Raw genomic sequence first — 16614 nt, 5'->3', positions numbered from 1 at the left:
TTTTTGTGCCAGTATCAGCTCATATTTCATTCTGTTTTTATATATTTCACTGTATCCTTAAATACTGATTTTATAGTAACTGTTGCATGTCCCTTTGAACAATGGAATTGGAAATTAAAGACTGAAATGGGTTGAGCTGAAATTTTGGAATCAGATCATTATATATTCCTTTTTGAATAAGATTGCGAAGTGTGAAGTGTACAACATGATTTCCGCACAGTCAGAAAACATGACTCCTTTGAAGTCAGTTACGAGCCAATTTGTTTATTTCTGGACAGAAAGAAATATCTGTCAATTTTTTTTCTAAAAACACTCTTAGCTGCACGTTAGAGTGTAGGAAAATTAGTGATGTTCAGCTGTGAATGTGCTACCATTGAATGAAGTAAAATGATACATTTCAGAGAGTTGGGCGGCCCCCTACTAGATGTGAGTTTTGCAGCTCTGCTTTATAGGGTCGATTACTGTTGTTCCAAAGCACCAGATATGAAGAGATGGTTCCATTTCTGTTGAAATAAAAAGTGAAATAATATTCTCAGATTCTGGAGATATCCTAATTCCTGATTAAAGAACTGCCCCTAAAGATTTCACCTAAGACATGAGGTAAACATCATTAAACCAAGAAAAGACACACACGAGAAGGAACTGATAATACATGTCTCCAGGTTATGAACCAAACTTCACCCTGTAAAAAAATTGCCTTTTCCCAATAATAACCTAGGTTTGCAGAGTGCTTGCTGGTACTACTGTGGAGAAGTTAAGAGGAAGCCCTAAGAAATCATGCCAATGGAGCTCTTGAGTAACTGAGTGGACAGAGGACACAGCTGTGCCCTGGAATCCTCTTCCAATGCAGGATTCCAGTCAATTGCCATACTTGACATGGGGTCAGATTCCAGGAGTGGCATTATTTATTTCACTGAAGATAAAACCTAAGTTTTCTTAGGACATATTCATAAAGTAAACTCAGTATGAGAGAGAGAGTGGCAAAAAAAGTACTTTAAAGCCAAGTGTCACACACTCATAAAGGAGTATTTTCATGAGGTTTCTGAGACTTCATGCAGACAATTTAAGGAAAATATGTGTTAGGAAAAACCATAGATATTATACTTTCTGAACCCAACAAATCCCTACTCTTCATTTTTAGAAGATTCACCTTTATCTTTGAATGCTCTTTGTGTACAAAGCATTGGAATTAACCCCTGATAATGCAAAAGAATAAGGGCAGGTAAACTGAAAGGACCTGGTAGCTTGGAAAGTGTCCATTGGCCGGCGCCGTGGCTCAATAGGCTAATCCTCGGCCCTGTGGCGCCGGCACACCGGGTTCTAGTCCCTGTCGGGGCACCAGATTCTGGCCCAGTTGCCCTCTTCCAGGCCTGCTCTCTGCTATGCCCCGCGAGTGCAGTGGAGGATGGTCCAAGTGCTTAGGCCCTGCACCTGCATGGGAGACCAGGAGAAGCACCTGGCTCCTGGCTTCGGATCAGCGCAATGTGCCGGCTGTGGTGGCCATTGGAGGGTAAATGGCAAAAGGAAGACCTTTCTCTCTGTCTCTCTCTCTCACTGTCCACTCTGCCTGTCAAAAAAAAAAAAGAAAAAGAAAAAGAAAGTGTCCATTCAGTGTGCAACTGTGAACAAACATGGAACCACTTGATGCAAAATGGTTGTCTTGTTGTAGGTGCCTCTTGGGCAATTCTCTACACAGGAATTCCATCCATTCTTGGACAGAAACTGAATGTGTCAAGCAAAAATAGAAAACTTGTGCAAGCAGTGCTTACTGTGAGGTTAAATGAAGTGCATGGGGAAAAAAATCCTAAGGAGTCATGGTAACTGTGCTCTTCTGTAACTCAGAAGTCAGAGGACAGTGCACTGGGTGGGCCCATACCAAGCTCAGGCTTGGCATCCTCTCCTGCTGGAGAATTCGCTCAGTCATTATACTGGACACTGGTCTGGTCTGCAGTAGCAGGGTAATTTGTTCTGCTGAAGAAACACCAGGGAGCAGGAAAAATAATGTTAGGTGAGAGCATGATACACTCATGGTGTGGAGTTCAGGAGGTTTCTGAGACAGCTTAGAGATAAGCTTATGAAAAGATACCATTGATGAGCAAATTGACACCTAGAGTAATTGTTCTTTTGGACCAAAACAACTTCCTGTTGTACCTTGATTCTTATATTTTAGTTTTTGTCTTTGAATACCAAATTGTGTTGCAGCATTAGAACTACATTTAATGAAGGATAAGAAAAAAATGAAACAAACTTGTAGCTTGGAAAATGTGAATTCAGTGTTGTGCTTCAAACAAGTGTGAGGAAAACATGAAGACTATGTAGTCTTAGTTTATGGGCCTCATGGGCAATTCTCTACCAAGGAACTTCACCCACCAGGGGAAGAAACTGAAGATATTTCAAGCAAAGTTTAAAACAAACATTTTGAAATAGTAGTCCTTAGTCTTACGTTAAGTAAAATACAGAGAAAAGAAAAGAAAATCTTAAGGAGAAGAGATCCTAACTCAGCTTTCCAGCCACTTGGAATGCAGAGGACAGAGGACATAGGTGGGCCCATCTAGGCTCAGGCGTGGCATCCTGTGCCATTTCGAGATTTTGGCCATTCACCCTACCTGGTATTGTGTCAACAGCAGCGGTAGCATTACAGCACCTGCAGAATGACAAACAAAAGTTGTCAAGATATTTCAGACAACAGACCCATCTCAACATCTGATGGCAGCAAAATAAATTTGAAATCCAAGAAAATTGGCTCCTATTGTGGACTTGAATGAGTTTTCTGATACATCATTAAAATCAGTTTCTTAAAATATGGATAATGAAAAAGCCCATAGTTTAACAATTTTAGAACAAAATTCTTGTTTAAATTCATTCTTAGGTTTTTTTTTCCCCTTTTATCCTTGACTATTATTTGTATCTTAACAATCACAACTACTCTTTCAGAAGACAAAAAGATTTATGATAAAAATCAAAGGTCTGGTAACTTGGAAAGTGCCCATTTGGTGTTTCTCTAGGAGTCAAGGATAGAATAGGAGGAATAAAAAAATGGAGTAGATGAGGTGAATTGCTCCACGGGAAATTCCCTGGCAAGGAACTCCATGCTTCCTGCACAGGATCTGAAGAGTCCAAGCCAAGTTAGAAAACTTCTACAAACATTTCTGCACAATAGTTCTTAGTGTAAAGTTAAAAGATTTGTCCAGAAAGATAAAATACTGGTGCTTTGGCACAGTAGGTTAATCCTCCACCTGCAGTGCCAGCATCTCATATAGGTACCGGTTCTAGTCGCAGTTGCTTCTCTTCTGGTCCAGCTCTCCACCATGGCCTGGGAAAGCAGTAGAAGTTGGCCCAAGTGCTCCAGCCCCTGCACCCATGTGGAAGGCCTGGAAGAAGCTCTTGTCTGCTGTCTTTGGACCGGTGCAACTCTGGCTATTGTGGTCATTTGGGGAGTGAACCAGCAGATGGAAGACCTTTCTCTGTCTCTCTCTCACTGTCTGTAATTCTACCTCGCAAATAAATAAATTTTAAAAATCTTTAAAAGAAATAGAGAAAACCCTAAGGAATCAGGCCAGCTATACTCATAATAAGTAAGAAAAAGAGGAGAGAAAACATCAGTAGGCCCACTGCAAGGTTAGGCCTGGTATCCTCTCCCCGTGGAAGATTTTTGTCAGTCACCATATTTGACACCGAATGGGATTCCCCTGGAGTGTCATTCATTCCATTGCAGAAAAAACTAAAGCTGTCTTAAAATATTTTCATAAGACAGACTCATCTCAGTATCAGATAGTAATAACAAACTACTTTAAATACCAGCATCCTACACTTACAATGGGGATTTTCATGAGGTTTCTGAGACTTCATGTAGAAAGGCTAAGGAAAATATATGTTCTGGATTCATTTTTAGGTGTCTTATTTTTACCTTTGAACACTATTTGTGTAGAAAGCACTGAAATTACCCTGCATTATGGCAAAGGCATAAGGAGATACTGATACTATCTGGTAACATGAAAAGTGTCCATGCAGCGTGCAACTTTGAGACAACAATAGAATAACAATGCAAAACACTTTTCTGATTTTAGGTGCCTCTTGGGCAATTCTCTACCCAGGAATTCCGTCCATTCTTCATGCACAGAAACTGAAGATGTCAAACAACATTAGAAAACATGTGCAAGCATTCTAGAAAGCTTAGTTCATACTGTGAGGTGAAATGAAGTTTATCGGGAAAAAATATCCTAAGGAATCATGTCAACTGTGCTCTCCAGTAACTCAGAAGACAGAGTACAGTAGACACGGGTGGTCCCATAGAAGGTCAGACTTCTCATCTTCTACCACTGGAGGATTTTGGTCAGTGAATATACATGACACTGTTCTGGTTTGGAGTGGTGGGAGAAATTTCTTATGTTGAAGAAAAACCAGGGGTTGTCTTAGTATATTTGAAGACAACATATTCATTTCAACATGGAGCAACAGTAAAAGAAAAAATATACTGAAACATAATGCACCCATGATGTGGACTTCATGAGACTTCTAAGAGGTAAGTTTATGTAAATACAATGGATGAGAACTTGATGCACAGGTTTAACAATTTGGGGGAGCAAAACAAGTCCTCATGCTAACTTCCTTCTTACATTGTTTAATTTTTGTCTTTGAATACATTGTGTACTGACCGCTACACTACCCCTTGGTAAAGCCAAAGGAAAAGGATGGAAAAAAATGAAAGAAACTGGCAAGTTGGAAAATTCCCACTCAGTGTACTCCAGCAAACAAATGATAGAAAAACATGAAGCAAAACACTAGTCTTAGTTTAGATACCTCAATGACAATTCTCTACTAAAGTACTCCTTCCTGTGAGGAAACTAAGGTTTTCAAGCAAAGTGAGAAAACTCAAACAGATATTTTTGAAAAGTAGCCCCTAGTGTTAGGTTAAAGGAAGTGCATAGAAATGAAGAAAAATACTAAGGACTGACACTAACTCAGCTCTTTAGTAACTCAGAATGCAGAGGACAGAAGGCTTCAGCTGCCATTGCAAAATGTTTTTACTCGGTCATCATACCTTACACTGGTGCACACTCCAGGGTAGCATTAAATCACCTGTGGAAGGTAAATCAAAAGTTTTCTTAGGATATTTGCAGAATGCAATCATTTTATCAACTGACAACAGGAAAACATTATTTGAACCCATAGAAATATATGCTCATAATGTGGATTTTCATGAGTTTTCTGACACAAGAGAAACATAGGTTTATAAAGAGAGGTACAATGAGAAAGTGGCTCATAGATTTAATGATTCAGCAACAAAAATGCCAATTTCAAATATATCCTTAGATTCCTTATTTCTATCCTTAAATATCATTTGTGACTTAACAATTGCAAACACCCCTCAATAAAGAAAAAGCCAGGTATAGACAAAAGGAAAGGATACGGTAACTTGGAAAGTGCCCATTCCGTGTTCTGCTGGAAGCCACACAGAGAACAACATGAAACAAAAGCTTTGCCTTAGATTAGAGCCCTCAAGGACAATCTCTGCTGAGCAATTCCATCCTTCCTGGATAACAACTGAAGAGACCAAGTCAAGTTAGTGGTCACATGAATATTTTGAAAATGGATTCTTTGTGTAAACTTAAAGAAACTGTATGGAAGTAAGAAGAAATCCTAAGGAAATACACCAAAGTGCTTTTCAGTAACTAAGAAGATAAAGTGCAAAAGGAAAGTGTGGTTCCACTCTAGATTTGGGCTGAAGATCATGGTCAGTCACACACCTTGACACTGATTGGATTTCCATTGTGGTGTTACTTATTCTGTTGATGAAAAGAACTAAGGCTGTCTAATGGTGTTTTCAGAAAACAGGCCCATATCAATATGCACATGGTTTAAAATAAATTATTTTACACCCCACCATGTTTAATTCATAATGATGATTGTCATGAACTTTATGGTACCCCCAAAAGAGAAGTAAAGGAAAACGCATGAGAACAAAACAGAGGCCGGCGCCGCAGCTCAATAGGCTAATCCTCCGCCTTGCGGCGCCGGCACACCGGGTTCTAGTCCCGGTCGGGGCACCGATCCTGTCCCGGTTGCCCCTCTTCCAGGCCAGCTCTCTGCTGTGGCCAGGGAGTGCAGTGGAGGATGGCCCAAGTGCTTGGGCCCTGCACCCCATGGGAGACCAGGAGAAGCACCTGGCTCCTGCCATCGGATCAGCGCGGTGCGCCGGCCACAGCGCGCCTACCGCGGTGGCCATTGGAGGGTGAACCAACGGCAAAAGGAAGACCTTTCTCTCTGTCTCTTTCTCTCGCTGTCCACTCTGCCTGTCAAAAAAAAAAAAAAAAAAAAAAAAAGAGAACAAAACAGATAGATAGGAGAGTTGTTTTGAAAAATACAATTCTTATTTTAAATTTCTTCAAGATTTTTTTTTGTATTTGAACAGCAGCTGAGAACAAAGCATCAGATGACCTTAGGATATAGCAAAGGGTAAAGATAGAAAATCCCAAAGTTTCTGGTAACTTGCAAAGTGCCCATAGAATGTGCAACTGTGGCCAGTGAGAGAAGATGTGCTTCCACATGATGGTCTTGTACAGGTGTCACATGGGCAAATCTCTATCGAGGAAATACATCCTTCCGTGGCAGAAACTAAAGGTTTCAGGAACATTAAGAAAACATAGCCAAACATTCTGGGAAAAGTAGCTCTCAGCATTAGCCTGAAAGCATGGTAGCCATATTGAAGAGGAGTTCTCAGAACTTATGCCACATGAAATTTTCAGCATCTCATAGATCAGAAGACATAAAACATATGGACCCCTACTGAGCTGAGGCATGGTATCATTTGCCACTGAAAGGCTCTAGTCAGTCACCATGCCTGATTCTGGGTCTGACTCCAGTGAGACTATCATACTTCCTGTGGAAGAAAAAACAAAAGTTGCCTAAGTAGATTTTCAGATGCAGATCCAACTCCATGTCAGAAAGCAGGAACACAAGTGATCTCCAACCCAAACAACACATTCTCATAATGTGGATGTTCACAAGTTTTCTGAGACATAATAAGGCTAAGTCTATAAAAATTCAAATTAGGAGAAAATGGGGAGATGTTGTCATGTTTTGAGAGAAAAACAACTGGCAAGTTGAAAATCATTCTTAGAGGTTTGTTTATGTCCTTGGCAATCATGTGAGTTTAAAGAATTTCCCTTCCACTTGGAGAAAATGAGACAACAGTCACAGATGAAAAGAAAGGATCCAGTTGTCGGGGCTAGTGGCCCTGGCCCGACATGAGATGCAGCAGGCTGACGCTGTCCCTTATCTAATCCTGTTTCCTGTACTTTTGTTCTGTAGGCACAAGATTTTTCATCCCACATTCCTGCAGGCAGGATGTGACTTCTGATGAAGGTTTATGATGTTCTTTGCTCTATCTGCAGAGCTTGTACCCTGATCTTTGCTACCTTGTAAACTTGTTTCGTTCCTGTGCTATGCATGATTGCACACAATGAATGTTATCTGTATGGGGCCTGGGGTATATACCCTTGTGTTTCTTGGTGCTCGTGGCTAGAGACTGAAGGGTTTCCTTAGGGAGACTGCCTCCAGTCCCTCATCGCCGGGCCCCCTACTTTGGCTTGGAACGCGACGAGGCAATAAACGTGGTGATGAATTGACTGACTGCTGCGTGTCTCTGTGTGGTTTGTCAGGTGGCCTCCGACATCCAGTAATTCAGAAAGTGCTCTCTCCATGTCCCAGTGGGAGCCACGAAAGAACAATATGATGCACAACCCGATTCAGGATCCAGGATCCCTCCCCCAAATCGGAGCTGCAGCGGGCGGGGAGCAGCCATCTTGTTTGTTTACATATGGGCTTAAAGGAGAACTGCCTCTGCCTCCACACGAACCTTCGGAGGTGGGGCCCAAAGGTGGAGTGGAGGGACACTGCACTCCTTGCGCAGGGGCAGGCAGCGAGGGAGGGCAGCTCATAGCCCTGACACCAGTCTACTCAAGTTTCCAGAAAGAAAAAAATTAAATAGCACCCACAGGAAGAGGGCAGGATCCAGGGGGATGCACTGAAGGATCGAAAACGCAAGGATCCTTAGGAGCCGCCCCACCCACAATCAGAGCTGCAGCAGGCAGAGTGCAGCCATCCTGTTTGTTTACATTCGGGCTTAAAGGAGGCTGGCCTCTGCTTCGGAGGAGGAAGCAGCAGGGGCAGAGTCCAAAGGTGGTCTGGAGCTACTTGACACTCCTCACGCAGGAGGTGCAGTGAGAGTGGCTGACCAACGAACCCCAGGCACAGACACATAAGGGCGAACATAGGAACAAGGAAACCGGCCCCCAAGGGGCAGAGATTGGCACCTGAAAGCCCTGACACCAGCCCACACAAGTTACAAAAAATAAATAAATAAGCAAAACATAAATAAGCAAACTCTAGAAGCAGAGCAGCCTGCTTACACTGGATATTGGTACAGACTCAGCAGCCCACAGCAGAGGGAAATCAACCTGAAAAACCACCCAGACGGAATGCCAAAAAACAAAACAAAAACCCACAACAAGAAGATAGAAGAACACATAAACTTGCCAATGGAGCAGGCTAAACCAACCATAACAGAGGCTGAAGAAGAAGAATTTTAAACCATGCCAGAAAAAGAATTCAGAAAATTAATAATAAGATTACTTAGAAATAATGAGAAACAGTGTCGAGAGTGGAATGAAAAACAAGCCCAAGGATTAGAGATCCTAAAGAGAAGCCAGAATGAAATACTGGAAATGAAAAACTCAATTGACCATATAAAAACACCGTGGATTCCCCCGGAAATCAAACAGATGAAATAGAAGACCGAATATCAGAATTTGAAGACAAACTTCCAGAAATAATACAGTCAGTTCAAACGCAGGAAGAAGAAATGAAAAAATTAAAAAAATATGGTCGGAGACCTACAAGATTCAATCAAACGGTGTAATGTTCAGTTAATAGGAGTCCCTGAGGGGGTGGAAAGAGAGAATGGATTGGAAGGTGTTTTCAATGAAATAACATCAGAAAACTTCAAACAAAGGCAACTGGATAACAACAGGCAAATTCAAAGATAGCCAGGACTCCAAACAGGGTAGACCAGAAGAGAAATTCACCATGACACATTGTGGCAACACTCAGCTCAGTGACACACAAAGAACAAATCCTAAAATGTGCCAGAGAAAAACGACAGATCACATTCAGGGGTAAGTTAATCAGACTCACCCCAGACTTCTCATCGCAAACACTACAGGCAAGGAGACAATGGCATGATATATTTCAAGTTTTAAAAGACAAACAATGCCAACCTAGAATACTATACCCTGCAAAGCTATCATTTATGAATGAAGGGGAAATAAAGATCTTCCAAGACAAACAGAAACTGAAAGGATTTGTAACCATGCATCCAGCCCTACAACACTTGCTCAAAGATGTGCTGCACACAGAAATACAAAACAAGAACTTCACTACCAAAAAAAGCGAATGTAGAGTAACCTACACACAAAGTTCAAAATACATAAACAGCTCCTTTAGGAAACATGAATGAGAAAAGACAGTACTTAACAGTAATCACACTGAATGTGAATGGTCTTAATTCTACTACCAAAAGACATAGACTAGCTGATTGGATCAAGAAAGAGAATCCATCTATATGCTGCCTTCAGGAGACACACCTTATCAGCAAAGATGCACACAGACTGAAAGTGAAAGGATGGAAAAAGATACTCCAAGCTACCAGAAATCAAAAAAGAGCTGGAGTGGCCATCCTGATATCAGACAAAATAGACTTGAACATAAAAACTATTAAAAGAGACAGAGAAGGGCACTATATAATGATTAAAGGATCTACCCAACAGGAAGACATTACTATTATAAATGCATACGCACCTAATAACAGGGTGCCTGGCTACCTGAAAGAATTACTAAAGGATTTAAAGGGAGATATAGATTCAAATACAATAGTAACAGGGGACTTCAACACCCCACTCTCACCAATGGACAGATCAAACAAATGGATAGACCAATGGAACAGAATAGAAACACCGGAGATCAATCCAAACATCTATTACCAACTCATATTTGACAAAGGACCTAAAACCAACCCCTGGAACAAGGACAGCCTCTTCAACAAATGGTGATTGGAAAACTGGATGTCCACATGTCGAAGTATGAAGCAAGACCCCTACCTTGCACCTTATACAAAAATCCACTCAACATGGATCAAAGAACTAGAGATGCGCCACAACACCATAAAACTAATTGAGAGCATAGGGGAAACCCTTCAAGATATTGGAACAGGCAAAGAATTCCTGGAGAAGACCCCAGAGGCACGGGTAATCAAAGATAAAATAAACAAATGGGATTACCTCAAATTGAAGAGTTTCTTTACAGCAAAGGAAACAGTCAAGAAAGTGAAGAGGCAACCGACAGAATGGGAGACATTATTTGCAAACTACACAACAGATAAAGGATTAACAACTAGAATCTATAAAATGATCAAAAAAACACCACAAAATCAAAACAAACAACCCAATAAAAAATGGGCCAAGGTCCTTAACAGACATTTTTCAAAAGAGGAAATCCAAATGGCCAACAGGCACATGAAAAAATGTTCAGGATCCCTAGCCATCAGGGAAATGCAGATCAAAACCACAATGAGGTTTCACCTCACCCCGGTTAGATTGGCTTACATACAGAAATCAACCAACAACAGATGCTGGCGAGGATGTAGGGGAAAAGGGACACTAATCCACTGTTGGTGGGAATGCAAACTGGTAAAGCCACTATGGAAGACAGTTTGGAGAGTCCTCAGGATCCTGAATATAGCACTACACATGACCCAGCCATCCCACTCCTTGGAATTTACCCAAATGGAATTAAAGGGGAGAAAAAAGAGCCATTTGCACCTCAATATTTGTTGCAGCTCAATTCACAATAGCTAAGACATGGAATCAACCTAAATGTCCATCAACGGATGACTGGATAAAGAAACTATGGGATATGTACTCTATGGAACACTATACAGCAGTAAAAAAACAATGAAATCCGGGCATTCACAACAAAATGGAGGAAGCTGGAAAACATCATGCTGAGTGAAATAAGCCAGTCCAAAAGGGACAAATATCATATGTTCTCCCTGATCGATGGCAACTGAACGAGTATCTAAAATGATACCCATTGAAGTGAAATGGACACTATGAGAAACAATGACATGATCAGCCCTTGCCTAGACTATTGAGGAACAACTTACTATTTTATTCCTTTTAGTATTTTTGTTGTTGTTATTGTTGTTGCTCTGTTTGTTCTACATACGACCACTGGTTGAACTCTGTAATCAATACACAATCATTCTTAGGCATTTAAAATTAACAGAAAAGTGATCTCTATTACATAGGAGTGGGAATAAGAGAGGGAGGCGATATATAGGTTGGCACATGCTCACTCGGACTTACCTCCAATGGTGGCACTAGAAATGCGCCAGGGGATTTCAACTCAGTCTTACCAAGGAGGCAGGTACCAATGCCAGTGCACTTGGTAAAGTGATAAGTATAAATACACAACCGATCCAAAAGATAGGGTATATGTCGAAGAGATCTCACAAATAAGACCAGTGTAAGCAAATAATGAAGGATAGAATTAAAAGGCAAAGAATGATCCTGCGGGGGAAGCAGGACACACAGCAGACTCATAGAATGGCAAACGCCCAAAACAGCACTCCTGCCTCAGAATCAACCCTTGGGACATTCGAATCTGGCTAAAAGGTCCATGAGAGTCTCACAGGCATGGAAAGCCATGACACGGTGGCAAAAATAATCTAAATGAAAGATCCTGGTGAACAAGACCCCAGCAGAAGGAGCAGGCCATCAAGGAGAGAGGCGCTTTTCTCTGAAGGGAGGAAGGAACCTCCACTGTGATACGGCCTTGACTAAACAAGTTCAGAGTTGGTGAACTCAAGGGGCTTCCATAGCCTAGACAGCTCACTGCAAGATTCTCGGGTGATTGCTGATGTCATAAATAAGTGCCAATTGTTAAATCAACAACGGGAGTCACTGGGTACATGCTCCCCATGTAGGATCTCTGTCCTTAATGTGTTTTACTATGAAACTTATAAACAACACTACTAGTCGAACAATACCCTATACCTTGTGCAGTTGTGTGAGGGCAGCCTGTTGAAATCCTTGCTTAGTATATATACTAAGTTGATCTTCAGTGTATGAAGGTAATTGAAAATGAAACTCAATGAAGGGCGGGATGGGAGAGGGAGTGGGAGAGGAGAGGGCCGTGGGAGGGAGGGAGGTTGGGGGGGAAGCCACAACACTACAAAAGTTTCTCTTTGTAAATTCACATTTATTAAATAAAAAAATTCAAAAAAAAGAATAATATGATGCACAACCCACTGTCCCTAGTACAGGAGCCACATGGATAACTCCATCAAGGAATCTGGTCCCTCCTGGACAGCAACTGAAGACTTAAATTCACATGACAAAGTCATGCAAATATTTAGGCAAGTTTATCCTTCATGGAGGGCTCCAGAAATGTAGATACGATGCGACAAGCTACTAAACAACCATGCCAACTCTTCAGTAAAGCAACAGAGTACAAATGACATGTCTGACAAATGCCAAGCTCAGGCATGCCCTTCTCTTTGCATGGAGGATTTGGGCCAGGTATATGTGTGGAAATGGTTAGGATTTCCCTGTTGGTTAGATTGATTCTGATGCAGATATACCTAAAATTGTCTTAGGATAGGTTGAGAAAACACATTCGACCTGCTATTACAAGCAAATCAATGATTTGACATCCGAGCAAATGGTACTCAAAATCAACACTTTCTGGAGGTTTCTGAGACATCATAAACTAACAATCAACTACATATCAGAAGTACCAAATGCAAAGATAGAATACTACAAGGAAAAAAGTGTATGGCACGTGGTGGTATAGAACTTGTGTACCAAGCATTGCAGTGACCATAAACAGCTGCAAAAGCATAAGGAGAGAGAAACTGAACATCTTTGTAATCTTGGAAAGTGCATATTGAGTGTGCACCTGTGAGGCCAGTGTAGAGCCACAGGAAGCAAACTGGCTATCTCAGTAAATGTGCCCCAAGAGCAATGTTGTACCTAGGAACTCTATCCTTCCAGGACAGAAAATCAAAGGTTTCCAGCAACCTAAGAAACACAAAGGAAAAATTGAAAAAGTAACCCCTAGTGTTCAGAGAAAGGATCAGCAGAGAATATCAAAGGAACTTGTAAGGCATTCTGATATGTGAGCACATCAAGTGCTCAAGAGAACAGAGGTTAGAACAGAAGTGTACCCAAAGGGAGACTGGTGCTAGCAGCATTGGACACAGTTTGGGTTTGATCAGTTATCATACCATCCTAAATGTCAGATTCCCATGTAATCATCAGGTCTTTGGGCAAGGGAAAGAAAATAAGTCCTCGGTGATTTTTCAGACAGTATACCCATTTCCACATCAGAGAGGAATAAAATCAATATCTCTGAAACACAGAGATGAACACACTCACAATGGATATTCCTGACAATTCTGACTCATGATCCCGTACAGGGAAACATGCATTATGGGAAATGGCTCATGGATTTCAAACAGCTGGAGTAAAATCATTTCCTGTGCTCCACTCATTCTTAAAGGTTTTCTTTCTGTCCAAGGACATATCTTGATACTCCTAATTGCAAAGACAATTCCAGACATCCAAAGAATAGAGAAAGATGTAATGAGAGATCTGGTAACGTACAAATGGGACAAATGGTGTGTACTTGGGAGACAAGTAAAGTCACAGGTAGTCCAAAAGTGTTTTTTAGTTTGGCATCATCTCAGACGATATCTGAAAAAATTTCTACTATATTTACAAATGTTCGAATGGGGAAAACAGGAATGGAACGACATGCAAATGTAGGTGCAGGTTGGCTCCACTGCACACTGCAGCATTAGGTTCAGCGAAAAAACTTGACACTTGATTAGGGTTCTGCTATTATATCATCCATGGAAGGATCCAGGCATACTGAATTGAGTGACTGAGAAGACAGATTCCATTCAGCATTAGTATAGAATAACAAAAAATAATTTCCTAACTAAACAGTAAGGAAGAAAAACTAAAAGGCTCGGAGAACATTCAAAAATGCCGAGTCATTATGCAGCAGTGTTCAGCCAATGATAGGATTCATGAGGACAAATGGCAGTCAGGGAGGACACGACTTGCACACGAGCACCTCTACACTGAAGAAACGCATCTATATTGAGCAAAAGTATGAAGATTCCAAAACAGGTTGAAAACACAGACACGTTGTCAGAATAATTAGACACTTAGCAATAACATTCCACCACAAAAATGTCACATCAAAAGGAACAAAACCAGTAACTCTAAAGCACAAACCACACATGAGCCAAAGAGACTGCTCATAAGTTCAACTGAGGGCGCTACAAGTTTGGGGACAACCTTGTGTAACAAGATTAGAGAGACCACAGCACCTACAAAGAAACAGAAAAAAACAGAAAATCTTGGATTCACAGAAAGAGGACACTGAGAAAAATCTCCTAAATCATGGCAAATTACAGGAAACAAAATACATATTAGAGTGCAAAGACAAAATGGTCACGGAGAGAGACTGTGCCACTAAGGGACAGAAACAAAAAAAAAAGAAAACATTTAAGGAAGGTTAGGAAAAGCGAAGCAAAAGAGATTCAAAAAGCACTTTTAAACAAGTTCAAACACTGATAGACAAAATGAAAAATACATGAAAGCAAAAGACAAGGGAATCTTAGGACACAGGACAACTTCTAGGAAAAAATAATCACTAGGAGACAGCTTCCCGACCAAGAGGGAATAGGAAAGCCCTCATTCTCACTCCAGGAGCTCTGGCAACTCAGCACGGGCGTGTGCCTACGCAACAAAAAATCCCACCGAAGGGAAACTGAAGGCAGGCACCAGGGCCGGGCCGGGGAGGGGCCGGGGCAAGGACATCTCAGGAGAAGCAGAGGCCCAGAGGACCATCCTTGCGGAGCGCGGCGTGCCCGCGCCTAAGTCCCCTGCGCACACTGGGCCACCAGGGGCAGTGGGGCACTCCACGCCAGGTCCTGGGAGCCTTCTGCACTCGCAGCCTGCGTGGCAACTCAAGGCATGCTGGTGGGACTGCTGCACCGGACGGGGCCATGGCAGGAGCAGACGTGGGGAACAGGAAGCATAGCCCCCTCCCGGACGGGTTAGGAGACCCCAGCGGGGAGAAACGGACGCCTTGCACACAGGCCCAGGCAGCGTGCAGCCAAGCTGAGAACCCGGGAGCACACACGGCCCCGTGTCGGAGCACCCGACTCGCACCGCGGCCCCTCTCTCTGCCAGGAAGCACATCCTTCCTGGCAGAGAGCCGAGGATGCCACCGCAGCTCCAGAGCACTGGCCAGGGGTTCGGGACCAGGAGTCGCTGGGCGACCGCTTCCCGGTCCCGGAGGGACTAGGAAAGCCCCCTTCTCGCTCCAGGAGCTCCGGCAACCCCGCGGGCACCCAGGGGCAGAGGACACAAGACGCCCGGGCCCCTACCGTGGTCGGGCTCGGTGCAAACGTCGGGCGCATCCGTGCGCGAAGGCGGAACGTCCGGAAGAGGTTCCCGGGTGCCGGGCTCTGCCGTGTCTGCGGAAGAAGAGAGAGAGTACATAGCATACTTGGCCTGAGTTGAGTGAGGGTCTTTTCAGACAACACACCTGCCTCCGCCTAGAAGATCAGGCAGAAAAGGTTCTCCCAGCCCCACATCTCCCCTCGCCTAACGTGGGTACCTAGGTCAGTAAGGAGAAGCACGGGCGTGTGCCTACGCAACAAAAAATCCCACCGAAGGGAAACTGAAGGCAGGCACCAGGGCCGGGCCGGGGAGGGGCCGGGGCAAGGACATCTCAGGAGAAGCAGAGGCCCAGAGGACCATCCTTGCGGAGCGCGGCGTGCCCGCGCCTAAGTCCCCTGCGCACACTGGGCCACCAGGGGCAGTGGGGCACTCCACGCCAGGTCCCGGGAGCCTTCTGCACTCGCAGCCTGCGTGGCAACTCAAGGCATGCTGGTGGGACTGCTGCACCGGACGGGGCCATGGCAGGAGCAGACGTGGGGAACAGGAAGCATAGCCCCCTCCCGGACGGGTTAGGAGACCCCAGCGGGGAGAAACGGACGCCTTGCACACAGGCCCAGGCAGCGTGCAGCCAAGCTGAGAACCCGGGAGCACACACGGCCCCGTGTCGGAGCACCCGACTCGCACCGCGGCCCCTCTCTCTGCCAGGAAGCACATCCTTCCTGGCAGAGAGCCGAGGATGCCACCGCAGCTCCAGAGCACTGGCCAGGGGTTCGGGACCAGGAGTCGCTGGGCGACCGCTTCCCGGTCCCGGAGGGACTAGGGAAGCCCCCTTCTCGCTCCAGGAGCTCCGGCAACCCCGCGGGCACCCAGGGGCAGAGGACACAAGACGCCCGGGCCCCTACCGTGGTCGGGCTCGGTGCAAACGTCGGGCGCATCCGTGCGCGAAGGCGGCACGTCCGGGAGAGGTTCCCGGGTGCCGGGCTCCGCCGTGTCTGCGGAAGAAGAGAGAGAGTACATAGCATACTTGGCCTGAGTTGAGTGAGGGTCTTTTCAGACAACACACCTGCCTCCGCCT

The 16614-nt window shown here is 43.8% G+C and overlaps 1 long non-coding RNA gene across 1 annotated transcript; it reads right to left on the bottom strand.

The window, feature by feature from the left end:
• Nucleotides 1-244: 244 nt before the first annotated feature.
• On the bottom strand, nt 245-15608 carry LOC133765854 (uncharacterized). The gene is made up of 4 exons (XR_009866617.1): nt 15524-15608; nt 5042-5079; nt 2607-2644; nt 245-503 (listed from the first exon to the last, which is right to left on the bottom strand). It is a non-coding gene; the product is annotated as an uncharacterized LOC133765854 (long non-coding RNA).
• Nucleotides 15609-16614: the final 1006 nt, after the last annotated feature.

Source organism: Lepus europaeus, chromosome 8, assembly GCF_033115175.1.
Source record: "Lepus europaeus isolate LE1 chromosome 8, mLepTim1.pri, whole genome shotgun sequence".
Classification (NCBI taxonomy): domain Eukaryota; kingdom Metazoa; phylum Chordata; class Mammalia; order Lagomorpha; family Leporidae; genus Lepus; species Lepus europaeus.
Note: the sequence above shows the minus strand (reverse complement) of the source record. Positions and strands in the feature narration are given on the sequence as shown.